At 51.6% G+C, this 27500-nt stretch overlaps 1 protein-coding gene across 3 annotated transcripts in view; it reads left to right on the forward strand.

Moving 5' to 3' along the window:
• Positions 1-27500, forward strand: part of Mef2 (myocyte enhancer factor 2) — a 1047678-nt gene that overhangs the window by 556761 nt on the left and 463417 nt on the right. Inside the window, exon 2 of one of the 3 annotated variants that reach the window (XM_071663621.1) lies at positions 4679-4747. The exons of 1 other annotated variant lie outside the window; for it this stretch is intronic. The gene's annotated coding sequence lies outside the window, so the exon portion shown is untranslated. Of the gene's footprint in view, positions 1-4678; positions 4748-27500 lie in introns of those variants that run through there. One more of the 3 variants, XM_071663614.1, reaches the window with a different exon arrangement.

The raw sequence follows: 27500 nt of genomic DNA on the forward strand, positions 1-27500 counted from the left end.
ATATATATATATTCCTATGAGTCCACGGGGAAAAATGAAACACGAAAAGTTCCCAAGTGCACTTTCGTGTAATAATCACATTATCAGGGGTGGAAACCTAACCTAACCTAACCTAACCTAACCTAACCTAATCTAATCCTTGCGAAGAGGACTTCGCGACGCGACGCGCGGCTTGTGAAGGAGCAATGCTTCATGGCAGGAAGTTTTTGCTGGTCATAAGATGTAAGAGTTCAGGGATATTGGGACGAGGGTAGGAGGGGTTGATATGCGGTGCACAGAAGAGAGGGGTTCAGAGGGGGAGGAGATTTTGAGCCAGACGGCATCAAAGCAAGGAGACTTTTCTAAAGTTGGCGAGGCGAAGAACTAGAGGCATTGGTTTTTATATCTCACGTTAGGAGCGGACACCAGCCACGGGGGGGGAGCGGAAGCGATGGTTAGAGATTAAACGTTTACAGATATGATGGGCGTGGAGGGGGAGGCAAGCAGCCTCCGAACATGTTGGGTTTTTCGAGTCGAAGTGAAGAGATGTGGTGTTTTACCGAGGGTAGGGAAGGTTCGAGACCACGAATGTTGTGGATGTGGAGCAGGAAAAAAAGTGTGGTTAGGTGGTGGTGGTGATGGCCAAGTGGTGGTGGGGGATTAGTGGTGTAGTGCGGGAGTGGGTGGTGTTGGTGGCGTAATGTGGAAAGGGAGTGTGGGTCGTGTTGGCGTTGCTAGGGGTGTGGGTGTTGCTGTGGCGGAGTGTGTGGAGATGTAGCCGCAGCTGGTGTGGGTGAAGGAGTGTTGGAGGAGGAGGAGGGAGGAGGTGGTGGTGGCAGGGCTAGGACGTGCCACAGGAAGGCAACGTGGGATCAAGGGCGTCACACGGCCTCCTCCTCGCAGGAGGTGGGGGCGCCGGGCCTCCCTCTTCCTCCAGTCCCTCCTCCTCCACACGTGCTCGACTGTTTACACTCACACAAGGTCCAAGTCTCCGTCACACGTGCTCTGTTGTTTACACTCACGTAAGGTTTTTTTTAAGTTATTGCCTTCATCTTCTCTCTCTCTTTCCCCTCCCTCCCTCACCTTAACCCCTCACCCCGTCCCCTGTTTACGCCGCCCCGGTCCTTTTAAGTTTATTTTCTTGTACGCGCTTCTCTTTCATTTCCTGGCGGAGGGAGAGAGCGCCAGGTCTTGCCTGTTCTTCAAGTGAGTCCCACCATTTCTCTCACACTCGAAGGCTCTGTCTGGTGTCAGTCGTTGCACGTTGGTCGGGAAAACCTCAAGGTGAGGTCACGGAGGTCGTCGGTCTGTAGTCTTGAGTTCGACGTCCCTGAAAATGATTGAGTTCGACGTCCCTGAGGATGATTGAGTTCGAGGTCCCTAAGGCTGATTGAGTTCGACGTTCCTGAAGAAGAGTTCGACGTCCCGGACGATGAGTTCGACGCCCCTGAGGATGAGTTCGACGTACCTGATCATGAGTTCGACGTCCCTGAAGAAGAGTTCGACGCCCCTTTGGATGAGTTCGACGTCCCTAAGGATGAGTTCGATGTCCCTGAAGAAGAGTTCGACGTCCCTAAGGCTGATTGAGTTCTATTTCCCCCCCGAGGCTGAGTTCGACATTCCTTCAGGCAGAGTACGAAGGTGTATGTATGTATCTCGCATGTGGACCTGCGTGTAAATAAACTCCGTGCCGCCCCCCCAAGACCCTTGTGTTGTACCTTCCGGGGGCGCCGCCGACCTGTGGTAAATGGTGCTTTTTGCGTTGTGGTCGGCCATCGGGCCGTCTGTAATCAGGGCTTGCCAATCTACCAAGCATGGGGACCTCACACCGTGGGGGGGCGAGGGAAATGGTGCACTTCTCCACAAAGTTGCTTCTCGTAACTCCGCAGCGATCGATCGACGTCGCCCGGTGGAGTTCTAGGTCAGAGGTGAACTTATGTAACAGGTTCTGAGGTATGTGGCTATATGGCTATATGGTTATGGCTATATGGGTTATACCTGGCGTGTTCCCTTCTGTCGTGTTGGTGATCTTCTCTTACGTCCAAAGGAGTCGTCCCCGTTTCCCCAGATACTGATCGCAGCGCAGCCTCTGGAGGTTCCGGGAGTTCTGTGAAAGAGGACAGAAGAAGGTTGTTATGTGATGATAGTTATGATGATAATGATAACCTTTTTTTTTTTGATCAGGCATACGCCTCTCTCTCTCTCTCTCTCTCTCTCTCTCTCTCTCTCTCTCTCTCTCTCTCTCTCTCTCTGAAATTATTTTTTGATTATGCTTGCGATAAGGTCTGTATTATTATTATTATTATTATTATTATCATTATTATTATTATTATTATTATTATTATTATTATTATTATTATTATTATTATTATGTTGGTCAGTAGGGGAGATGGATAAAAGAAGGTGGAATGAAGACATGCCAGGTAATTAATGCAGGGCGAAGGTGGAAGATTAAGGACGTGTGTGTGTGTGTGTGTGTGTGTGTGTGTGTGTGTGTGTGGTGTGTGTGTGTGTGTGTGTGTGTGTGTGTGTGTGTGTGTGTGTGTGTGTTCACTGCACATCATTATGAGTGTTAGTTAATATGTAATTAGTATGGTCTGGATGTCATCCCTTCATACGTAATTAATGAACCTCATTAACTCTCGTCTTCATGATAATGTGCCTCGTCATTTCGCTCCTCCCGTGTGTGATGATGATGATGATGATGATGATGATGATAATGATGCTGTTTTCCTATTTTTACTGATAATAGTTTATTTATTTATTAATTTATTTATTTGTTTGTTTAGTTATTCATTTATTTTCATGTACGATTCTTTTCTCGATCAGTTCGCATGTTTGTGTGTCCGTTTGTCCATATATATATATATATATATATATATATATATATATATATATATATATATATATATAGATAGATAGATAGATAGATAGATAGATAGATAGATAGATAATAATGATAATACTAATACTAATAATAATAATAATAATAATAATATTATTATTATTATTATTATTATTATTATTATTATTATTATTATTAGTATAGTACTTGATCGCCGGTTCTCGCGTCAGCGAGGTAGCGCCAGGAAAGAGAGAGAGAGAGAGAGAGAGAGAGAGAGAGAGAGAGAGAGAGAGAGAGAGAGAGAGAGAGAGTTTTGTGTTCTTCACAGGGTGTTCGAAACCCCCCCCTTACGTGGGTGGTGGGACCTTCTGCTGCTGTCATAGACCATCAGTCAGAGTGGTTCTACCACCCCCCCCCCCTCCTCCTCCTCCCGCACCCCCGCCCTCACCCACCTCCTCCTCCTCCTCCTCACCTTCCTCCCCGTTCTCTGGGGGAGGGAGGCAAGGGAGGGGAGGGGGTGGCTTGTTGTTGTTGTTGTTGTTGTTGTAGTTGTTGTTGTTGTTGTTGAGGCGACGATGGCCGTCGTGTAAACCTGTCTACCAAGAGCCCTGTCTTTTCCGTCCACCAAGAGCCACCTGTCTTTCTGATAACCCCTTCCCTCCCTTCCCATCCCCTCTCTTCCCATCCCCTCACGCTGAAGCAGTATGAGCAATGTGTTAAAAGCAATAATTCGGGCAAGGCTAATTCTAACATCCAATACACGGGATCCATTTACAGTTCATTTACACTCCCTCTATATGCAATTTACAGTCGAGAACAGGGGATTGAATCTACCGTAAATGTTAATATATTTGAATTAAGTTCATTTACATGAAGTTCATTTACATTTATTTATTTATTTATTTATTTATTTTTGCCCCCCCCTGTTGCCTATGTGAACATTTGGTCTTTTTTTACGTCCTTGACTAATTTTAAAAACTTAGGGTTGTGGGGGGGAAGGGGGGTGAATGGGGAATGGGGGGGTGGGGAGACCTGGAAAGTGATGAGGTTTTCAATGTGTGTGTGAGAGACGAGTGGGTGTGTGTGTGGGGGGGGGGGTTATGGGGAGGGGGGGTATCATACTAGCAGGTACTCATTGGCCCTACCCCCTCCCCCCTTCCCCTCTCCCTCACCCCCCCCTCCCCTCATGCTCACCCCCCACCACTACTACTACCCCCACCCCGCTCCCACGTCTCATATTACACCCTAATTATTATGTTTTTTATTCACACTAACACGGACGTGTGTGTATATATATATATATATATATATATATATATATATATATATATATATATATATATATATATAGATAGATAGATAGATAGATAGATACATACATACATACGTACATACATACATACATACATACATACATACACACACTTACGGTCGTAAATTTTGCTTTTTTTTTTCTTTTTTAGTTTAGTTATCCACGAGGACCCGAGGTTAGAAAATGGAGTGTGAGGGGTTTCCTGGGACGATGGGGTTGGGGGGGGGGTCGGGGGTCGACCGAGGGTGAGGTGGGTTGGGTTGGGTTGGAGGGGCTCCTCCTCCTCCCCTCCCCCTCCCTTCTTCCTCGAGATGCGCATTAATTGGTGTCGTTGTACACGTAACGTGTGTCGCGTGCGTCCGTCGGTCCGTCCGTCTGTCCGTCCGTCCGTCCGTCCGTCCGTCCGTCCGTCCGTCCGTCCGTCCGTCACCACGCTGGACTTTTGACGACTGTCTGCCTTCCTTCCTTCCTTCCTTCCTTCTCGTCTCGTCCTCTCCTCCTCTTCCATGTTGCTAACGTGCATTTCCCCTTGGGTGTTTCAGGTAAGGCGAGATGCGTGTGTGAGGGAGGAAACCTACCACTCCAGCTGCTGGCTGCCTGCTGCTTGCAAGGTAATTAGTGCCCACAGAGGCCATCCTCTTGTAGAGAGAGGGGAATGGGAGGGGTGGTGGAAATGGGAGGGGTGGTGGAAATGGGAGGGTTGGGTGGAAATGGGAGGGGTGGTGGAAATGGGAGGTGGGGTGGAAATGGGAGGTGGGGTGGAAATGGGAGGTGGGATGGAAATGGGAGGTGGGGTGGAAATGGGAGGTGGGATGGAAATGGGAGGTGGGGTGGAAATGGGAGGGGTGGTGGAAATGGGAGGTGGGGTGGAAATGCGAGGTGGGGTGGAAATGGGAGGTGGGGTGGAAATGGGAGGGGTGGTGGAAATGGGAGGGGTGGTGGAAATGGGAGGGGTGGTGGAAATGGGAGGTGGGGTGGTAATGGGAGGTGTGGTGGAAATGGGAGGTGGGGTGGAAATGGGAGGTGGGGTGGAAATGGGAGGGGTGGTGGAAATGGGAGGTGGGGTGGAAATGGGAGGTGGGGTGGAAATGGGGAGGTGGGGTGGGAAATGGGAGGGGTGGTGGAAATGGGAGGTGGGGTGGAAATGGGAGGGGTGTTGGTAATGGGAGGTGGGGTGGAAATGGGAGGTGGGGTGGAAATGGGAGGTGGGGTGGAAATGGGAGGTGGGGTGGAAATGGGAGGTGGGTGGGAAAATGGGGTGGGGTGAAATGGGAGGTGGGGTGGAAATGGGAGGTGGGTGGAAATGAGGTGGGGGTGGAAATGGAGGTGGGGGAAAGGGGAGGTGGGTAATTGTTGGGATGGAAATGGAGGTGGGGTGGAAAATGGGGTGGGGGATGGAAATGGGAGGGGGGTTGGAAAGGGATGGGGGTGGAAAGGGGAGTGGGGGGGGAAATGGGAGGGGGGGGGAAAAATTGAAGGGGGTGGAAATGGGAGGTGGTGGAAATGGGGGGTGGTAAGGGGAGGGGGGGAAAGGGGAGGTGGGTGAAAAGGGGAGGTGGGTGGAAATGGGAGGGGGGGGTGAGTGGCTGCTTGTCTTTTGACGGATGGTGGTGTCACTGGGGAGGGGGGGGGGGAAAGGGGGGGGGGGGGGGGAGGGTTTTTTTAAATTTGGGGTATGGGTTGGGGGGGGGGGGTTGTTTGTGGGAAAGGGAGTGGGGGGGGGAAAGGGGGGGAAAAGGTTAGTTAGGGGTAAGAGGAAGGGGGAAAGAGGGAAGAGTTAGTGTGTGGTAAGGAGGAGGGGAAAGAGGGGGTGGTTGGGGTTGGGGGTAAGGGTGGGGGGGGAAAGGGGGGGAAGAGTTAGTTGTGGTAAGGGGGGAAAGGGGGAAAAGGGGGTTTTGTTAGTGCGTGGGGGCTTTGTTTGTGGGGGGGGTGGGGTTTTTTGGGAAGGTGGGAGATGGTTATTGGGGGGGAAAAGGTGGAATAAGTTTTTTAGTGGGTATTAGGGAGAGGTAGGGTAGAGGTTGGGGGGTGGAGGGGGGATGTTAGGGTAATGGTGGGGAAGAAAGTTTTTGTAAGTTGGGAAGTGGCAGCATGTTATGGGTTGGTAAGGAAGGGAAGAGTTGTTAGGATGTAGTGGAAGGAATGGTATGCTTGTTTGCGGCCAGGAGTGAAGGGAGGGAGGGGAAGGGGGGGAATGGGGTCATGAGTAAGACGTGAGTAGACGAGTGATGGTGAGGCAAGGCTGGCGAGGAGGGAGAGAGAGAAAATTTAGATAGAGAGAGAGAGAGAAAAGAGAGAGAGAGAGAGAGAGAGAGGAGAGAGAGAGAGCTCTGACGACCTGGGGTCAGCGCGCTGTGTGTGTCATGACTAACTACGGTACACGACCCTTAGGTCACGACGGTACACGACCCTGGAGCAAGGACGGTACAGGACCCTTAGGTCACGACGATACACAACCCCCCTTTAGATAAGATGGTCTGGCCTTTGACCTAACCGTTATTGGGGGGAGGGGTTAAGGTCAAAAGGTCTTGCCTCCGTACCCCACGAACCGTACCGTCGTGTGCAGGTCGTTGTTCCCGTGCACAACGGTCCCTGCGTACCGTCGTGCACAGAGGTCTGCGACCGTCGTGCACAGAGGTCTGCGTACCTCCCTGCACTGGTCTGCGTACCGTCGTGCACAGAGGTCTGCGTACCGTCGTGCACAGAGGTCTGCGTACCGTCGTGCACAGAGGTCTGCGTACCGTCGTGCACAGAGGTCTGCGTACCGTCGTGCACAGAGGTCTGCGTACCGTCGTGCTCAAGTGCTGACATCATCACCCACCCCCCCCACCACCCCCCATGCGGACAGACCCGGAGGGGGGGTGGGGGGGTATGTGTGGTGCGCGCGTGGTCCTCAGAGGGTTGGATGAAGGTCTTTGGCTCGGCGTCTGTAGAGGGCGTGCGATGAGGGGGGGGGGCGAAAGCGACCTTCCTGCCGGAGGAGGAGATAGGAGGTTGAAGTGGGCTTAGGGGGGGCGGCGGGGGGCTTTGGGGGGTGGGAAAGGGGGGAGGGGGGGGAGATGGGTGGTGGGTATGACGTGCCTTGAAAAGTGAGTGGAGGGTTAAGGGGGGGGGGAGGGATAGGTGGAGGGTCAAGGCAGGAGGTGGAAGAAGCCCCAACCTCCATTGCCCAGGTCCAAGGGTTGAGAGAGAGAGAGAGAGAGAGAGAGAGAAAGAGAGAGAGAGAGAGTCAGATTCTGGTTGAGTGGGGGCTGGTAGAAGCCAGGTAGGATGGGGGCTGGTCGTCATCTCCCTCCACTTCTGGTCGTCCTGGTCGTGAGTGTGGAGGGCGTGATGGGCTTGGCCTGGTCGACTATAACCCACCCTCCCCTCCTCCTCCACACCCCGACTCACGATACGAAGGAAGGCACGTGAAGGAGGGGGGAAGGCACGTGAAGGAGGGGGGAAGGCACGTTTTGGGGGGGGAAGGAGGGGGGAAGGCACGTGAAGGAGGGTGGGAAGGGCCACTGAAGGAGGGGGAAGGCACGTGAAGCGAGGGGGAAGGCACGTGAAGTGAGGGGGGAAGGCACGTGAAGAGGGGGAAGGCACTGAAGGAGGGAGGGAAGGCACGTGAAGGTGGGGGGAAGGCACGTGAAGAGGTGGGGGAAGGCACGTGAAGGAGGGTGGGAAGGCACGTGAAGGAGGGGGGAAGGCACGTGAAGGAGGGGGGAAGGGCACGTGAAGGAGGTGGGAAGGCACGTGAAGGAGGGTGGGAAGGCACGTTGAAGGAGGTGGGGAAGGCACGTTAAGGAGGGGGGAAGGCACGTGAAGGGTGGGGAAAGGCACGTGAAGGAGGGGAAGGCACGATGAAGGTGGGGGGAAGGCACGTGAAGGAGGGGGGAAGGCACGTGAAGGAGGGTGGGAAGGCACGTGAAGGTGGGGGGAAGGCACGTGAAGGAGGGTGGAAGGCACGTGAAGGAGGTGGGAAGGCACGTGAAGAAGGGTGGGAAGGCACGTGAAGGTGGGGGAAAGGCACGTGAAGGAGGGGGGAAGGCACGTGAAGGTGGGGGGTTAGGTAGGTATGGTATTGGGGTGTGTGGGGCGGCCGTGGTCGTCACCATGTACTGAGCCACAGGGATGTGCCAGGGACGACCTCCCCTCACCTCCTCCTCCTTCATGGGGCTCGCGTGGGGGTAGATGGGTGTGTGGGGAAGGTCGGGAAGGGCTCCTTCTCCTCCTCCTCCTCTTCCTCTTCCTCTTCCTCGTCCTCCTCCTCCTCGTCCTCCTCCTCCTCCTCTTCCTCCTCCTCCTCCTCCTCCTCTTCCTCTTCCTCTTCCTCCCCCTTCCCCTTCCTCCTCCTCCTCCTCCTCCTCCTCCTCCTCCTCCTCCTCCTCCTCCTCCTCCTCCTCCTCCTCCTCCTCCAGGCTCCTGCAGGACGGGAGATAACAGGAGGAGATCCTGCTGTACGTGGGGGTGGAAGGGGGGGGGGGACAGTTATCAGGCCCTGGTCAAGTGCCTCGCTTCTAGGGTGCAGTAAGGGAGGGCGTGTGGGCGCGGGGGGCGGGAGGGTGTGGGCGCGGGGGGCGCGTGTGTATGGGTGGTGCCATCTTCACCCCTGGTGCTCATTCCCTCCCACGGAGGATCTCTCTCAGTTACTGTGAGATATCGTCTCTCTCTCAAGGTCATATTTACAGTAAGATATCGTCTCTCTCTCAAGGTCTTATTTATAGTAAGATATCGTCTCTCTCAAGATCTTATTTACAGTAAGATATCGTCTCTCAAGGTCATATTTACAGTAAGATATCGTCTCTCAAGATCTTATTTACAGTAAGATATCGTCTCTCAAGGTCATATTTACAGTAAGATATCGTCTCTCTCAAGGTCATATTTACAGGAAGATATCGTCTCTCTCAAGATCTTATTTACAATAAGATATCGTCTCTCTCAAGATCTTATTTACAGTAAGATATCGTCTCTCAAGGTCATATTTACAGTAAGATATCGTCTCTCTCAAGATCTTATTTACAGTAAGATATCGTCTCTCAAGGTCATATTTACAGGAAGATATCGTCTCTCTCAAGGTCATATTTACAGTAAGATATCGTCTCTCTCAAGGTCTTATTTACAGTAAGATATCGTCTCTCTCAAGGTCTTATTTACAGTAAGATATCGTCTCTCTCAAGGTCATATTTACAGTAAGATATCGTCTCTTTCAGGGTCATATTTACAGTAAGATATCGTCTCTTTCAGGGTCATATTTACAGTAAGATATCGTCTCTTTCAAGGTCATATTTACAGTAAGATGTCTCTCTCAAGGTCATATTTACAGGAAGATATCGTCTCTCTCAAGGTCATATTTACAGTAAGATATCGTCTCTCTCAAGGTCATATTTACAGTAAGATATCGTCTCTCTCAAGATTTTATTTACAGTAAGATATCGTCTCTCTCAAGGTCTTATTTACAGTAAGATATCGTCTCTTTCAGGGTCATATTTACAGTAAGATATCATCTCTTTCAAGGTCATATTTACAGTAAGATATCGTCTCTCTCAAGGTCATATTTACAGGAAGATATCGTCTCTCTCAAGGTCATATTTACAGTAAAATATCGTCTCTCTCAAGGTCATATTTACAGTAAGATATCGTCTCTCTCAAGGTCATATTTACAGTAAGATATCGTCTCTCTCAAGGTCATATTTACAGTAAGATATCGTCTTTCTCAAGGTCATATTTACAGTAAGATATCGTCTCTCTCAAGGTCATATTTACAGTAAGATATCGTCTCTCTCAAGGATATCTCAGTTTCAGTATCCTGCAGGATTTCCGAGTCGTGATGAGGCAAAATGCGAAGTGCACTTGTAGGGAGGCCGTGTGTGTGTGTGTGTGTGTGTGTGTGTGTGTGTGTGTGTGTGTGTGTGCAGGTAAAACCAAAGGAAACGGGAAGAGCGAAGTGTCAAACGCTTTCGTAGACCCAGCCATATGACGCTGCAATATGCGAAAGCGTTTGACACTGTATTTCCGGATGTCTTTTGCATTTACCTGCATCCTGGTCCTCGCTACTTGTATACCTCTTACGCATATATATATATATATATATATATATATATATATATATATATATATATATATATATATATATATATATATGAACTGTGGAGTGAATGTGTTTACCTTGTTGACCATTAGGGAGGCTGGGCGATGAGGGCCGGGCGAAGGTCGGCTTGCCAGGCAGCCAGCTGGTGGTGGCTGTGGTGGTGGTGGTCGACCACGTTAATGAGGCTAATTGGAAGTGTTTTTGGGGGGCCCCAAGATGAGGACTGCCCCCCTACCCCCCAACCTGGTTAGTTAGAGAGAGAGAGAGAGAGAGGAAGGGAGGGAAGGAGGGGTGATGGTTGGTTAGGTTAGAGTGGACGCTGGGCCAAGTGTTTGTTCACGCAGGAAGTTGTTTTGGAGGTGGATGCAAGGTTGAGGGGGATGGGGATGTGTTTGCCGGCCCCATGAACCCCTCCCTCCCTATTAGACTCCTGATGGAGAGCGACAAGTCTAGGGTGATTCGCGTAATGGTGTGGAGGAGGCGAGGTGGTCGGTCAGGAGGTGGTGTGTGTGTGTGTGTTCGTGGAACACCAGCGAACACATATGCCAATACGTAAATACGTAGGTTGAAATAAATTAGGGGAATTAAAATGTTTAATAGCGTATTACGTATTAAAATGTTTAATAGCGTATTACGTATTACAATGTTTATAGCGTATTACGTATTAAAATGTTTAATAGCGTATTACGTATTAAAATGTTTAATAGCGTATTACGTATTAAAATGTTTAATAGCGTATTACGTATTAAAATGTTTAATAGCGTATTACGTATTAGAATGTTTATAGCGTATTACGTATTAAAATGTTTATAGCGTATTACGTATTAAAATGTTTAATAGCGTATTACGTATTAAAATGTTGATAGCGTATTACGTATTACAATTTTATAGCGTATTACTCATTAAAATGTTTAATAGCGTATTACGTATTCAAATGTTTATATCGTATTACGTAGGTTGAAATAAGTAAGAGGAATTAGAATGTTTATATCATATAACAGTTTGCATATTCATAGCGTAACGTAACAGTTTGATGTGTCAATAGATATTGCATTGGTGGGATTTTCAGACTTCCGGTGTCTTGTGATTTTGAGGAACTCCATGATGGCTGGGATGTCCCAACATAATGGCTGCTGGGATGTGCCAACATGATGGCTGGGATGTGCCAACATAATGGCTGCTGGGATGTGCCAACATGATGGCTGGGATGTCCCAACATAATGGCTGCTGGGATGTGCCAACATGATGGCTGCTGGGATGTCCCAACATAATGGCTGGGATGTGCCAACATAATGGCTGCTGGGATGTGCCAACATAATGGCTGGGATGTGCCAACATAATGGCTGCTGGGATGTGCCAACATGATGGCTGCTGGGATGTCCCAACATGATGGCTGCTGGGATGTCCCAACATGATGGCTGCTGGGATGTCCCAACATGATGGCTGCTGGGATGTGCCAACATAATGGCTGGGATGTGCCAACATAATGGCTGCTGGGATGTGCCAACATGATGGCTGCTGGGATGTGCCAATATGATGGCTGCTGGGATGTCCCAACATGATGGCTGCTGGGATGTGCCAACATGATGGCTGCTGGGATGTGCTAACATGATGGCTGCTGGGATGTCCCAACATGATGGCTGCTGGGATGTGCCAACATGATGGCTGCTGGGATGTGCCAACATGATGGCTGCTGGGATGTGCCAATATGATGGCTGCTGGGATGTCCCAACATGATGGCTGCTGGATGTCCCAACATGATGGCTGCGGGGATGTCCCAATATGATGGCTGCTGGATGTCCCAATTGATGGCTGCTGGAATGTCCCAACATGATGGCTGGGATTTTGCCAACATAAGGGCTGCTGGGATGCCCCAAACATAGTTTCCCATGCTCTGGGATGTCCCAACATGATTCATGGCTGGGATGTCCCAACATGATGGCTGCTGGGATGTCCCAAAAAGAGGGTTTGCTGGATGTGCCAACATGATGGCGCTGGGAAATGTCCCAACATGATTCATGGCTGCGGGGATGTCCAAACATGATTCTTTCCTGGTATGTCCCAACATGATGGCTGTTTGGATTTCCCAACAATGATGGCTGCTGGGAAGTCCCAACATTGATGGCAGCTGGGATGCCCCACATGATTTCATGGTGCTGGGATGTCCCAACATGATTCAGGCTGGGATGCCCCAACATGAGGCTGCTGGGATTCCCAACAAAAATGGCTGCTGGGATGTCCCAACATGATGGCTGCTGGGATGTGCTAACATGATGGCTGCTGGGATGTGCCAACATGATGGCTGCTGGGATGTCCCAACATGATGGCTGCTAGGATGTCCCAACATGATGGCTGCTGGGATGTCCCAACATGATGGCTGCTGGGATGTCCCAACATGATGGCTGCTGGGATGTCCCAACATGATGGCTGCTGGGATGTCCCAACATGATGGCTGCTGGGATGTCCCAACATGATTCATGGCTGCTGGGATGTCCCAACATGATGGCTGCTGGGATGTCCCAACATGATGGCTGCTGGGATGTCCCAACATGATGGCTGCTGGGATGTCCCAACATGATGGCTGCTGGGATGTCCCAACATGATGGCTGCTGGGATGTCCCAACATGATTCATGGTTGCTGGGATGTCCCAAGGCTGGGATGTCTTCCAACGATGTTCAGAGAGTCTGGTGGTAGATAGATAGATAGATAGAGAGAGAGAGAGAGAGAGAGAGAGAGAGAGAGAAAGAGAGAGAGAGAGAGAGATCAGTAGCCCTTACTGTTGCCATGCCTACGTGCCGACACCCCGTTGTCCTGTTCACCCCGTTTGTCAATAACGGAGGACGGTCAACAGGAACTGACCTTTGACCCCGGGGTCAAGCTTAGCTTGTCAGCTGGAGGGTCACTCGAGGTCAGATGTGTTCAGCCGTTGCGCCTGGGTATATATATATATATATATATATATATATATATATATATATATATATATATATATATATATATATATATATATATATATATATATATTGCACTGGTCTGTGACACGGGAGTCTCCCAGTACTAGGAGTACTAGGGGCATGAACATGCAGGAAGGTGAGAGGCATGAACGGGCAACGTGCAACGTGGATGTGAAGTAGCTGGAATAAACCATGGAAAGGGGTGTGTGGGAGTGTGATTGTTGATAGGGGAGCTGTGGTGTCGATGCATTGCACATGGCAGCTAGAGAATGGGTGTGAGCGAATGTGAGGGACCCCTTTCTTCCTCGTCTTGTGGCGCTACCTCACTAACGCTGGAAACGGCGAATTTGCAACCGCAGTTGCGACGTTGCAGTACAGGTTAAGACTACATGTGTCGCTCAAGAAGAGAGTTCTTCTACAATGGTTTTCCAGTTGGGCACTGCTCAGGCGCTACCACACTGAGAGAGAGCAACGGAGGGGGTCCATCCCAAATCGTCACCCACAAAGTAATTGTCTGTGGTTGAAAGACGAGGGGGTCATTGAATTGGGGGGGAGGGGGTTGTTATCTATAGGAGAAACCCGCTTGCCACGCTCTGATCTATCTACTCCGTGCGATCTATCTTGGAAGATCACCGGGGTAATGTAATCCCCCCTTTAAGATCACCGGGGTAATGTAATCACCTCTCTAAGATCACCGGGACAATGTAATCACCCCTCTAAGATCACCGGGGTAATGTAATCACCCCTCTAAGATCACCGGGGTAATGTAATCCCCCCCTCTAAGATCACCGGGGTAATGTAATCACCCCCCTCTAAGATCACCGGGGTAATGTAATCACCCCCTCTAAGATCACCGGGGTAATGTAATCACCCCTCTAAGATCACCGGGGTAATGTAATCCTCTAAGATCACCGGGGTAATGTAATCCTCTAAGATCACCGGGGTAATGTAATCCTCTAAGATCACCGGGGTAATGTAATCCTCTAAGATCACCGGGGTAATGTAATCCTCTAAGATCACCGGGGTAATGTAATCCTCTAAGATCACCGGGGTAATGTAATCCTCTAAGATCACCGGGGTAATGTAATCCTCTAAGATCACCGGGGTAATGTAATCCCCTCTAAGATCACCGGGGTAATGTAATCCTCTAAGATCACCGGGGTAATGTAATCCTCTAAGATCACCGGGGTAATGTAATCCTCTAAGATCACCGGGGTAATGTAATCCTCTAAGATCACCGGGGTAATGTAATCCTCTAAGATCACCGGGGTAATGTAATCCTCTAAGATCACCGGGGTAATGTAATCCCCTCTAAGATCACCGGGGTAATGTAATCCTCTAAGATCACCGGGGTAATGTAATCCTCTAAGATCACCGGGGTAATGTAATCCTCTAAGATCACCGGGGTAATGTAATCCTCTAAGATCACCGGGGTAATGTAATCCTCTAAGATCACCGGGGTAATGTAATCCTCTAAGATCACCGGGGTAATGTAATCCTCTAAGATCACCGGGTACAGCTCGCGAGCGAAGCGGTCGCGCCGCCCCCACACACACCCTCCGTCTCTCTCTCTCTCCCGCTGCTGTATCCATCCATCCGTCCCCCGCGCGCTCTGCGTCCGTCCGTAAATCGCGTTTATGTTACGGTGGGAGCACGAAGTCTATATGGGGCCGGCCGGGGCGACCCCGGGGCGACCCCGGCCCCGCGCTTCCAATGTTGCGATGGCGTGGTCAACCGTGATTTCATTTGCCGATTTTTCTTTTAATCCTCTCCTGTTTTAAGGGGGTTGTTTGAGGCGGTGGGAGGGAGGTGTATGAGAGGGAGGGAAGGAGGGATGATGATCTCTTTCGTCTCGCGGTAAATGCGGCGGGAGAGCCGCGAATAGCCTGCGCGCGAGGCATGTTTACGGCGCGGGGGGCGCGGCGGGGGGGGCCTCTGTCTAGTCGCTCACGCCGGGCAATTGTTGGAGACTTTGATCTTTATAAAGTGACGACGTGACAAATGACCGGGGTTGTGGGGTGGGGTTCGAGAGGGGCCCCCGCCGCCTCCATGGCGTGCGGGAGATCATTTCAGCCGGCGGCCGATGGCAGCGCCGCCCCCCCGGGGGCCCCTCTATACCCTGGTCTCCCACCTCGGGGCGCCCCGGGCCCCATCCCCGTCCCCCATCTACCATCCTCCAGTTCGAAAGCTATTGTTCCCTTCTTCCCCCTCCCTCCCACCCTTCGTTGGCCATCACGACCATTTTTCCCCTCGTCAGGCTGACGTGTGGGTGGGTGGGTGGGTTGGTGGGTTGGTGGGTGGGTTGGTGGGTGCTGGTGGGGTATATATAAAGGGAATGGGTGGGTGGGTAGGTAGGTGGGTGGTTTTCACTCCTATTAACTTTTTGATTCATAACACCCAACCCCCTTCCTCCCTCTCTCTCTCTTTCACACTCCCTCTCTTCCCTCCTCCTATCATCGTCCATTTTCCAGCAGCAGGGGGGGCGATCTGTCGAGAGGGAGGGAAACGAGGATGGTAAAAACGCTTGTGGGAGAGACTGTGGTCAGTCACGCCATGTGTATTTCCCCTGGGGGGGCGTCCTCCTCAAGTTAGCACCGGCTTCATCGCCCCGCGACGCGTTATCGCTTCATAGCACGATGGTGGACCCGAGACTTCGGGTACGACGGTACGACCCTAGAGTACGACGGTACGCCCCACGGGTACGATGGTATGACTCGGGTACGATGGTACGACCGTAGGGTACGATGGTATGACTCGGGTACGATGGTACGACCCTCAGGTACGACGGTACGACCCTAGAGTACGACGGTACGCCCCACGGGTACGATGGTATGACTCGGGTACGATGGGATGACTCGGGTACGATGGTACGACCGTAGGGTACGATGGTATGACTCGGGTACGATGGTACGACCCTCAGGTACGACGGTACGACCCTCGGGTACGACGGTACGACCCTCGGGTACGATGGTATAACTCGGGTATGATGGTACGACTTGGATACGATGGTACGACCCACGGGTGCGACGGTACGACCCTATGGTACGATGGTACGACCCTTGGGTACGACTTTCCGACCCTTGGGTTCATTGATACCAGCTTTAGGTACGATGGTACGACCCTTGGATACAGTGATAACAGCCTTGGGCACGATGGTACGACTCTTGGGCACGACTGTACGACCCATGAGCACAACGGTACGCCCCATGAGCACAACGGTACGACTCTTCAGCACAATGGTCCTCTTTCATTAAGCACGACTGTACGACTCCCTCTACAAGATGGTCGTGCACGATCCCTAAGCACGACTGTACGACCCTTGAGCACAACGGTACAGCCCCCGTGGTGTGATGGCATGACCTCTGTACGACCTGCCCTCTGTAGGTCAAAGGTCAGGCGTCATGAGGTGATAGGTCAGTGCGAGGTGAGGTCCAGTAATGTCGCCAGTGGCTTGAGTTCCAGGAACGACTTGTTGCTCTGAGTTCCAGGACTTTTATCAGTGGCTGAGTTCCAGGATCAACCAGTGGCTGAGTTCCAGGACCATCAGTAGTGGCTGAGTTCCAGGACCATCAGTAGTGGCTGAGTTCCAGGACCATCACCAGTGGCTGAGTTCCAGGACCATCACCAGTGGCTGAGTTCCAGGATCAACCAGTGGCTGAGTTCCAGGGCCATCACCAGTGGCTGAGTTCCAGGACCATCACCTGTGGCTGAGTTCCAAGACCATCACCAGTGGCTGAGTTCCAGGACCATCACCAGTGGCTGAGTTCCAGGACCATCACCAGTGGCTTGAGTTCCAGGACCATCACCTGTGGCTGAGTTCCAGGACTGTTACCAGTGGCTGAGTTCCAGGACCATCACCAGTGGCTGAGTTCCAGGACTGTTACCAGTGGCTGAGTTCCAGGACCATCACCAGTGGCTGAGTTCCAGGACCATCACCAGTGGCTGAGTTCCAGGACCATCACCAGTGGCTGAGTTCCAGGACTGTTACCAGTGGCTGAGTTCCAGGACCATCACCAGTGGCTGAGTTCCAGGACCATCACCAGTGGCTGAGTTCCAGGACTGTTACCAGTGGCTGAGTTCCAGGACCATCACCAGTGGCTGAGTTCCAGGACCATCAGTAGTGGCTGAGTTCCAGGACTGTTACCAGTGGCTGAGTTCCAGGACCATCACCAGTGGCTGAGTTCCAGGACCATCACCAGTGGCTGAGTTCCAGGACTGTTACCAGTGGCTGAGTTCCAGGACCATCACCAGTGGCTGAGTTCCAGGACCATCACCAGTGGCTGAGTTCCAGGACCATCACCAGTGGCTGAGTTCCAGGACCATCACCAGTGGCTGAGTTCCAGGACTGTTACCAGTGGCTGAGTTCCAAGACCATCACCAGTGGCTGAGTTCCAGGACCACGTATGCCCAGGTGAGGGACATCATGACGTGGGTCAAGAGGACCTGCAGGGGTGACTGGGGGGGGGGGGAGAAAGAAGTTGCCGTGGGGGGAAGAAGTTGCCGGGGGAAAGAAGTTGCTGGGGGAAAGAAGTTGCCAGGGGGGGAGAGAAGTTGCCGGAGGGGGGAGAGAAGTTGCCGGAGGGGGGAAAGAAGTTGCCGGGGGAAAGAAGTTGGCAGGGGGGGAAGAAGTTGCCAGGGGGGAGAGAAGTTGGCAGGGGGGGGAGAGAAGTTGCCGGGGGGGGAGAAGAAGTTGCCCAGGGGGAGGGGGGGGAGGTTAACTGCTGGAGAACTCGGTTAAGAAGGGAGAGGATGGGTGGGGGGGTCGATGATCATTGCCTTGGGGGGGGGGGGGAAAGATAGATTGGGCATAAATGATTGTTGAAGTGGGGGGGGCAAGCATTGGAGGGGGGGGGAAGAACTCGGTGAAGGAGGGGGGGTGGGGGGGATGATCATTGCCTTGGGGGGGGAGGGGAAAGATAGATTGGGCATAACTGATTGTAGAGGGGGGGGGGAAGAGAGACAGACCCTCCCCCCCCCCATGCAAGTCGCCATTTTTCGGGGGGAAGATGGGTTACGAAGACGTCCCAGAAGAAGCATAGAAAACGTGGTGCAGTTCCACTAGTGGTTAAAGGCGGACTTGGAGCCACGACTGGTATGACCCTTTTGACCTGACCTTTGACCTGACCTAGCCTTAACGAGGCGAGGACAACCCTTCGTATCGGCCCAAGGGATTCGAACCGGTGATTCGTGAAGTTCTCGTACCCGTCCACACGACGAATTGCGTCACGCACGCACGCGTCACGAATTCCGAAATCAACTCGCTCCGTCATTCGTGCTTTCTGAGGTACAGGTTGGCGCCAGGGGGAGTTACAGCGAAGGAAGTGGTGAATTGTACGGGGAAATACAGATGTGTGGAGATACAGACGTGTGGAAATACAGACGTACGGGAGATACAGACGTGTGGAAATACAGACGTGTGGAAATACAGACGTACGGGAAATACAGACGTGTGGAGATACAGACGTGTGGAGATACAGACGTGTGGAAATACAGACGTGTGGAGATACAGACGTGTGGAAATACAGACGTGTGGAAATACAGACATGTGGAAATACAGACGTGTGGAGATACAGACGTACGGGAAATACAGACGTGTGGATATAGAGACGTACGGGAGATACAGACGTGTGGAAATACAGACGTGTGGAGATACAGACGTGTGGAAATACAGACGTGTGGAAATACAGACGTACGGGAAATACAGACGTGTGGAAATACAGACGTACGGGAAATACAGACGTGTGGGAAATACAGACGTGTGGAGATACAGACGTGTGGAAATACAGACGTACGGGAATACAGACGTGTGGAGATACAGACGTGTGGAGATACAGTCCATTTCCAGTCGTGTGGCCTTGTGAGGGTGTTTTTGTTGCTGTTGGTGGATCTAGACAGCCACTGATCGACGGATTTCTTGTGATAGCTTCAATTATTATCGTCTTTTGACCCTTTTTTTTTTTTTAATTGTATGTCCAAGGTTCCATGTGAGCCATGGCTTGAGATAGACGGTCAATTGGACGGGCGAGGCCATAAGCATGAAGTCTGGCTGGGCCCGTCCATAGCTGGGGGTGCTGACCCCCCCTGGGCACCTCAGCCAGGGATAGTCAGTAGGGGGCCCACAGGAAGGGATAGTCAGTAGGGGCCCACAGGGAGGGATAGTCGATAGGGGCCCACAGCCAGGGATAGTCAGTAGGGGGCCCACAGCTAGGGATGGTCAATAGGAGGCCCACAGGGAGGGATAGTCAGTAGGGGGCCCACAGGAAGGGATAGTCAGTAGGGGCCCACAGCCAGGGATAGTCAGTAGGGGCCCACAGGAAGGGATAGTCAGTAGGGGCCCACAGGAAGGGATAGTCAGTAGTGGCCCCACAGCCAGGGATAGTCAGTAGGGGGCCCACAGCCAGGGATAGTCAGTAGGGGCCCACAACCAGGGTTAGTCAGTGGGTCCTCCTCAGCCCACCGGAATCATGACCCCCTCAGTGAAAGCCATGGGGCGCGCTCTCATCCAGTAAGAGCCATGGGGCGCCCCCCTAAGCCAGTGAGAGCCATGGGGCACCCCATCAGCCAGTGAGAGCCATGACACGCCCCATCAGCCAGTGAGAGCCATGGGGCGCCGCCTCCTTAGCCAGTTAGAGCCACGGGGCGCCCCATCAGCCAGTGAGAGCCATGGGGCGCGCCCCATCAGCCCGTGAGAGCCATGGGGCGCCCCATCAGCCAGTGAGAGCCATGGGGCACCCCATCAGCCAGTGAGAGCCATGACACGCCCCATCAGCCAGTGAGAGCCATGGGGCGCCCCATCAGCCAATGAGAGCCATGGAGCGCCCTCCTGGGCCAGTGAGAGCCATCGGGGCACCCCATCAGCCCGTGAGAGCCATGACACGTCCCATCAGCCAGTGAGAGCCATGGAGCGCCCTCCTGGGCCAGTGAGAGCCATCGAGGCTCCCCTCCCTCAGCCAGTGAGTGATGAGAGGGCGTTAAGTCAGCGCGGGGCGCCCCGAGCGAGGGAGGCGCTGCTGCCGGCGTGGATGACGAAGGGCAACAGGTTGTGCCATGGGACAATGGCTTAGGGGGAGGAGGGAGGGAGGGAGGGAGGTTAACGTGAAGCAGGGATGGATGGGAGGTTGTCATGCGCCCTGCTCGTTAATCCCATCGTTTGTCATATGGCGGACTCGTTAATCGTATGTCATGAGGACAGGCAAGGGTAATCCCCCCATGCGTTTAGGGCGGCCCCTACCCAACAGTCGCTCTCCCTCCCTCCCTTCCTCATTCCCCCTCACCACCTTCTCTCTCTCTCCCCTATCGTATCTCAGTGGCTCTCTCTCTCTCTCTCTCTCTCTCTCTCTCTCTCTCTCTCTCTCTGTCCCGTCGTTCTTGCTTTTCTGAACTGTGTGTGTGTGTGTGTGTGTGTGTGTGTGTGTGTGTGTGTGTGTGTCTCCCCACCCACCTCACCCCCAGCCGGGGACATGTTGTATCGCCGTCATCTCCCGGCCAAACTCTTGTGGAGTCCAGATTAACCTCCCCATCTTCTCCCTCTTCACCCCACCACCCACCTCCTCCTCCTCCTCACCCCACTCTCCTGCACCCCATCACCCCGCCGCCGCCACCACCACTCCACCACCACACTTCCCCTCTTTTCAACCCCCCTCCCTCTACCTTCCAGTCCTCTCCCCCCCCCTTACATCCCCACTCTCCTGCACCCCATCACCCCAACACCCCAACACCACTCCACCACCACACTCCCCTCTCTTCACCTTCCCCTACCTTCCACCCACCCACATCTCCACCATTTCTCACCCTCCCCTCCCCCTCCCTCTCCCTTCTTCCTCTTCTTCTTCTTCTTCTTCTTCTTCTTCTTCTTCTTCTTCTTCTTCTTCTTCTCTCATCACTCATCTTTATCTCTCAATCTCTTCATTGTCTCCCAGTTTTCGTTTTCTCTCCTTCTCTTAACCAATTTTCTCTTTTGCCATCTTTGCCCCACATGTCTGTGTCCCCTTTTTCCCATCAACCTTTTCTTTTCTTTTTTTTTATTTTAATTGTTCCTCGCCCCCTTCGCACGTGAGATACACCTGGTCAACCAGATTATCTTATCTCTCTTATCTCTCCAAACTATCTTTATCTCCCGTCTCCCGTAGCCTTTCCTTGTTTGTGTCCTTCCTCAGCCCGACCATCTGATATATATATATACATATATATATATATATATATATATATATATATATATATATATATATATATATATATGTATATATATATTTTTTTTTTTTTTTATACTTTGTCGCTGTCTCCCGCGTTTGCGAGGTAGCGCAAGGAAACAGACGAAAGAAATGGCCCAACCCCCCCCCCCCATACACATGTACATACACACGTCCACACACGCAAATATACATACCTACACAGCTTTCCATGGTTTACCCCAGACGCTTCACATGCCTTGCTTCAATCCACTGACAGCACGTCAACCCCTGTATACCACATGACTCCAATTCACTCTATTTCTTGCCCTCCTTTCACCCTCCTGCATGTTCAGGCCCCGATCACACAAAATCTTTTTCACTCCATCTTTCCACCTCCAATTTGGTCTCCCTCTTCTCCTCGTTCCCTCCACCTCCGACACATATATCCTCTTGGTCAATCTCTCCTCACTCATTCTCTCCATGTGCCCAAACCATTTCAAAACACCCTCTTCTGCTCTCTCAACCACGCTCTTTTTATTTCCACACATCTCTCTTACCCTTACGTTACTTACTCGATCAAACCACCTCACACCACACATTGTCCTCAAACATCTCATTTCCAGCACATCCATCCTCCTGCGCACATCTCTATCCATAGCCCACGCCTCGCAACCATACAACATTGTTGGAACCACTATTCCCTCAAACATACCCATTTTTGCTTTCCGAGATAATGTTCTCGACTTCCACACATTTTTCAAGGCTCCCAAAATTTTCGCCCCCTCCCCCACCCTATGATCCACTTCCGCTTCCATGGTTCCATCCGCTGACAGATCCACTCCCAGATATCTAAAACACTTCACTTCCTCCAGTTTTTTTTATTACACGAAAGTGCACTTGGGAACTTATCGTGTTTCATTTCCCCCCCGTGGACTCATAGGAATATCTCGATCACGCGCAAAATTGTGATCCTTTCCAATATATATATATATATATATTTATATATATATATATATATATATATATATATATATATATATATGTATATATATATATAAATATATGTTTATATATATATATATATATATATATATATATATATATATATATATATATATATATATATATATATATATATATATATATTGGAAAGGATCACAATTTTGCGCGTGATCGAGATATTCCTATGAGTCCACGGGGGGGAAAATGAAACACGATAAGTTCCCAAGTGCACTTTCGTGTAATAATCACATCATCAGGGGAGACACAAGAGAGAAATAAAAGTCAGTTGATATACATCGAAAAGACGTAGCTAGGACGCCATTTGGTAAACACGTGATTGTCCAAAACATACAACGAGCGTATCATAAACTTACCATTTTACAAATTTTATCAACAATAAAGTCATCTAATTTGTATAGACCATTACTAGTATTAAGATTATAATTCTTTGTGTATTTGATGATAGAAGATTCAATGATATTTCTCGTGGTGATAGAGTTAGAGTTAATAACTGAGGTGGCATCACTCCAGTCAATACAATGATCATGATATTTGACGTGATTAAACAAGGCATTTGATTCTTGTCCCGTTCTTAAACTACATTTATGTTGCTTAAGTCTAACAGAAATATCCTGACCAGTCTGACCAACATAATATTTATCACAATTTCCACAAGACACTTTCATTTTCCCCGTGGACTCATAGGTATATATATATATATATATATATATATATATATATATATATATATATATATATATATATATATATATAATATAGTTGTGTGGGGACGTGATCGAAGTGTGGGGTCGGGTGTGGGACTATACGCTGAACTTCGTCAAGTCTTGTGGGGGCGTAACACCGGGATATGCGAGTTCAGGCGGTCCGCGTTGTAAACTCCCTGTTACTCAGCGTCCAGTCAGGTTCACAGCGGAAGGAAGAGGACCATACGAACGTAGGTTTAATGCCAGGTGTGTATATATACAGAGAGAGAGAGAGAGAGAGAGAGAGAGAGAGAGAGAGAGAGAGAGAGAGAGAGAGGAGCTCGATGGAAATGTAATGACTGGTTCACTCCAAGAGAGCTGAAGTTGTGCTATGGTGGAGACGTGCCTACGGGTCACTACCGAGAGGCAGGAGGGGGGAAATAAGTGGGAGGGGGAGGAAATAAGTGGGAGGGGGGAGGAAAACAGGGGAAAAACTTTTGTGATTGGTGTTGTGGACACAGGCTAGAGGGCGTTTCATAAGGTAGAGGACAGCTGAGGGTGACGGAGGGGCTGAATGGTATGTGGTGTTCGAGGGTGTGTGTTCACAGTGGAGGACTGCGATGCTGTGGCTCCCCCACGGGTTGATGAGGTGATGGAGTGTGAGGGGAGGGTGGAGGTGCTGCTGCTGGTAGGGAATCGAGGTGTCCAAGGATGGGCGGAGCCGACAGGTAAATGGCCTTGACCCATTTAAAGGCCCGAGATCCATGTGATGTGTGTGTGTGTGTGTGTGTGTGTGTGTGTGTGTGTGTGTGTGTGTGTGTGTGTTCCACTGTGGAAACACTGTCGAATTTTTCGTTCAGTTCATCATATCTTTATATCATTATCTTCTCCCTGCTGTACCCATGACCTACTCCCTGCTGTACCCCTGTCTTCCTCACCTGCTGTACCCCTGTCTTCCTCACCTGCTGTACCCCTGTCTTCCTCACCTGTTGTACCCCTGTCTTCCTCACCTGTTGTACCCCTGTCTTCCTCACCTGCTGTAACCCTGTCTTCCTCACCTGCTGTACCCCTGTCTTCCTTACCTGCTGTACCCTGTCTCCCTCATCTGCTGTACCCCTGTCTTCCTCACATGCTGTACCCCTGTCTTCCTCCCCTGCTGTACCCTGTCTTCCTCACCTGCTGTACCCTGTCTTCCTCACCTGCTGTACCCCTGTCTTCCTCCCCTGCTGTACCCCTGTCTTCCTCCCCTGCTGTACCCCTGTCTTCCTCCCCTGCTGTACCCCTATCTTCCTCCCCTGCTGTACCCCTGTCTCCCTCACCTGCTGTACCCCTGTCTTCCTCACCTGCTGTACCCCTGTCTTCCTCACCTGCTGTACCCCTGTCTTCCTCACCTGCTGTACCCTGTCTTCCTTACCTACTGTACCCTGTCTTCCTTACCTACTGTACCCTGTCTTCCTCACCTGCTGTACCCCTGTCTTCCTCACCTGCTGTACCCTGTCTTCCTCACCTGCTGTACCCTGTCTTCCTCCCCTGCTGTACCCCTGTCTTCCTCACCTGCTGTACCCTGTCTTCCTCACCTGCTGTACCCTGTCTTCCTTACCTGCTTTACCCTGTCTCCCTCACCTGCTGTACCATGTTTTCCTCACCTGCTGTACCCTGTCTTCCTCCCCTGCTGTACCCCTGTCTTCCTCCCCTGCTGTACCCTGTCTTCCTTACCTGCTGTACCCTGTCTTCCTCACCTGCTGTACCCTGTCTTCCTCCCTGCTGTACCCTGTCTTCCTCCCTGCTGTACCCCTGTCTTCCTCACCTGCTGTACCCTGTCTTCCTCCCTGCTGTACCCTGTCTTCCTTACCTGCTGTACCCTGTCTTCCTCACCTGCTGTACCCCTGTCTTCCTCCCCTGCTGTACCCTGTCTCCCTCACCTGCTGTACCCCTGTCTTCCTCACCTGCTGTACCCTCGCCAGCCGGCACTCCAAGTGGGTCAATACAGCTGCAATTTTCGTTGCTGTCTCACACCTTGACCACCGCAGACCACTTCCCCCCACCCCCCCACCCCCCCTCGACACCTGGGGTGTGTGTGTGGGGGGGGGAGAGGTCGTCTTACCTCCCCCTCCTCCCCCCTCCCCCTCCTCCCCCCCTCCCCTCCTCCCCCCCTCCCCTCCTCCCCCCCTCCCCCCCCCTTCAGTCTGACCAACACAGGACGCACTTGCCCCTCCTCCCTTCCCCCCCTCTCCCCCTTCCCCCTCTCCCCCTTCCCTCTTGTCCCCTCCCCTCTCCCCCTTCCCTTACCTGGCCAGCGTGGGGGGGGGGGAAGGAAGCACCACCCCCCCACCTGTACCCTTTACTTTGAGCGTTTAGAAAAAAAAAAGTTGTTTCTCTCTCTCTCTCTCTCTCTCTCTCTCTCTCTCTCTCTCTCTCTCTCTCTCTCTCTCTCTCTCTCTCTCTCTCAGTCTCGCCTGCCTTTGCCGTGGAGCCAAGACGACGACAGCGCCACCACACACCACGAGAGACCCGGGACCATCTTCCAACGACCCCGGGGGTTGTGTGCTCGTAGAGACGTCAGCTGTACACCTGACTCACGAGACTGTGTTGGTGTAGACGTCAGCTGTACACCTGACTCACGAGACTGTGTGTTGGTGTAGACGTCAGCTGTACACCTGACTCACGAGACTGTGTGTTGGTGTAGACGTCAGCTGAGACTGTGTGTTGGTGTAGACGTCAGCTGTACACCTGACTCACGAGACTGTGTGTTGGTGTAGACGTTCGATACACACCTGCCTTAGAAGAGTGTGTGTTAGTGTAGTCGTTAGATACACACCTGCCTTAGAAGAGTGTGTGTTAGTGTAGACGTTAGATACACACCTGACTTAGAAGAGTGTGTGTTAGTGTAGACGTTAGATACACACCTGACTTAGAAGAGTGTGCGTTAGTGCAGACGTTAGATACACACCTGAGTTAGAAGAGTGTGTGTTAGTGTAGACGTTAGATACACACCTGACTTAGAAGAGTGTGTGTTAGTGCAGACGTTAGATACACACCTGCCTTAGAAGAGTGTGTGTTAGTGTAGACGTTAGATACACACCTGACTTAGAAGAGTGTGTGTTAGTGTAGACGTTAGATACACACCTGACTTAGAAGAGTGTGTGTTAGTGTAGACGTTAGATACACACCTGCCTTAGAAGAGTGTGTGTTAGTGTAGACGTTAGATACACACCTGCCTTAGAAGAGTGTGTGTTAGTGTAGACGTTAGATACACACCTGCCTTAGAAGAGTGTGTGTTAGTGTAGACGTTAGATACACACCTGACTTAGAAGAGTGTGTCGCTTCTTTTTCTTTGTTTGTTTGTGTTTTTGTTTGTTGGACGTCGTCGTAAAGTGATAACGTGGGATGCTGTGAGCAAGCCACCTGGTGCATGAGGGAAGGCCTTATGACCCGTGTGGAGTGCCTCATTACCACGGGGTGAGGGGGGGGGGGAAGTCGAGAGAGAGAGAGAGAGAGAGAGAGAGAGAGAGAGAGAGAGAGTGGATGACATCCTCGAGGTACTCCCCCCTCCCCTCCCCACACACCCCCTCCCCTTCCCTTCCCCTCGTCAGCCACCGGGGGTCGACCGACGGACCGAACTCCCCCCTTACTTCCCTCCCTTTTCTCTCTCTCTCTCTCTCTCTCTCTCTCTCTCTCTCTCTCTCTCTCTCTCTCTCTCTCTCTCTCTCTCTCTCTCTCTATCTATCTATCTATCTATCTCGTTCCCCTCCCTCACCAGTTTTTAGAGCCACGAACTCATCCACACACACACACCCTCTCTCTCTCCCTCTCCACCCATGCATGTGGCTCCCTCCCTCCCTCGCCACACCAAGGTGTCACACTCATTGCAGTCGAGGTGGGAGTTCAACCACCGCATTTGGCACGGCTGCTGCTGCTGCTACCTGCCTACCTCTTCCTCCTCCTCCTCCTCCTCCTCTACCTCTTCCTCTTCCTCCTCCTCCTCTACCTCTTCCTCCTCCTCCTCCGCCCTGGCATACCAGACCGTCATGTGGAGCGGGGACGGGACGGGCGGGGGAGGAAAAAAGTTGTCTCGACTTGCTTTGCATCCGCATCCTTTGCCACCCGATGGGTCGCCCGCCCACCCACCCGCCCGCGGCGCCGCCCTCCTCCTCCTCCTCCTCCTCCTCCTCCTCCTCCTCCTCCTCCCCTCCCCTCGTATGCATCTCCCCGCCACCTTGTGTCGCCAGACCTGCCTGCTGCCCCACACCACACCACACCTCCTCCTCCTCCTCCTCCTCACCTCACCTCACCCTCCAAACCCCGTGTACGCCGTTGCGTTACCTCCCGCCCGACGCTGCTCTTGTCTTGTGTGGAGGGCGTGGCACACCCACTCACCCTCACCCCCACTTTTTTTTTTTTTTTTGCTTTGGCCAAGTGTGTGTGTGTGTGTGTGTGTGTGTGTGTTGTGTGTGTGTGT

This window comes from Panulirus ornatus, chromosome 7 (genome assembly GCF_036320965.1).
Source record: "Panulirus ornatus isolate Po-2019 chromosome 7, ASM3632096v1, whole genome shotgun sequence".
In the NCBI taxonomy this organism is placed as follows: domain Eukaryota; kingdom Metazoa; phylum Arthropoda; class Malacostraca; order Decapoda; family Palinuridae; genus Panulirus; species Panulirus ornatus.